Source organism: Acyrthosiphon pisum, chromosome A2 (genome assembly GCF_005508785.2).
Source record: "Acyrthosiphon pisum isolate AL4f chromosome A2, pea_aphid_22Mar2018_4r6ur, whole genome shotgun sequence".
Classification (NCBI taxonomy): Eukaryota; Metazoa; Arthropoda; class Insecta; order Hemiptera; family Aphididae; genus Acyrthosiphon; species Acyrthosiphon pisum.
The window spans coordinates 19,249,668-19,251,129 of NC_042495.1; positions in this window are offsets into that span (position 1 = coordinate 19,249,668).

Consider the following 1,462-nt stretch of genomic DNA (forward strand, 5'->3'; position numbering starts at 1 on the left):
TAATCATTGTACCTACTCGCTTCCGCTACAATAACTTATTGTCATAATGTCATATTTTAAGTAATTGGACCATTAGTGTCATATGCGCAATACTCGCGTGTAATCCCCTCGACCCCATTAAATACCTATTAAGTATGGAGTACGGACAATTTGTGACAAGTGACAACGGACACATAACAATACGATGATGTCTGATTAGACTGGTTTGCGATTAGGTATTAACAGATACGAGCGTCTAGAGCAGTGGTCTTCGACCTTTTTGGACTCGCGACCCACTTTTTTAGGCCCACATTTTTCGCGACCCACGTAAGCTTAGTAGAAAAACAAAGCTAAAATTGCTTAATGCCTATATTGTATACTAATACCTATTATAACTGAATAAACTGAATATACTCTGATTTGATATCCATTATATTATAGATTATATAAACTGCATTTTTATTTATTTCATCTATTAAACTTATTTTTTATTTTAAAAATAAGACGTGTCGCGACCCAATTTTAAAGCTTACGCGACCCAAAAATGGGTCGCGACCCACCGGTTGAAGACCACTGGTCTAGAGAGTAGAGACCATACTATTATCTATGTTATAACCTCAAATATTTTTCCAATTATTTCCCGTGTGATAAGTTTGCATGGCATATCTATTATCTATGCTAGAGACTGATAGTGCCTACTATCTAATATTGTGCTCTGTGCAATAATTGCAGCTGACATCGTGGTTCCGTGGTTATATGATATGGAAGTATACCTTATACTGGGTTAACGTTAATCACATAAAAATACGTTAGTTATTAAATAAACGGTTAAGGTTATAAGATAACTCATAATTCATAACAAACAGAATCCGTGAGTCCGTGACTCATGGTCGTAGGTATTTTATTTTTTAATATACCTAATTCCCTATTGGTTCTTCTATAAAGTATAATTATTATCTTTATTATTATTTACCACATATTGTATTTTACGTATTTTATTTAATAATTTAATACTTTAATCAAACATATATGTACCTGAATTGATTTATGACACGTGGATTGGATGCTTGGCGATTACATTTGTACAATTTATGGGTAAGTACTAAGTTTCACTAGTTGGTAGTTGCAAAAATTAAAATAAATAATACAATATGTTATTAACTTAAGACATTTTGATTTCACTTTAATCATTTATACATAATATAATATTTTTGTTCAAATGTATACCTAACCAAGGAACACTGGTACTTACTAGATAATACATGACTTGTTATGCAATCAAATGGCATATGACAACACAGAAATATTGCAACCAACTATGATGTTCCTGCGACCCTGCCAGTTATTGTAGAGTTTGTTTTGATGACGGATGATTTGAAGGATATAGGTACAGGGTGTTTAAGTGTTTTGTCATAGTATATTTCACTATGAAATATGTAAATTATGAAAATCTGACCTATGTAAACCATTTGGAATCATAATA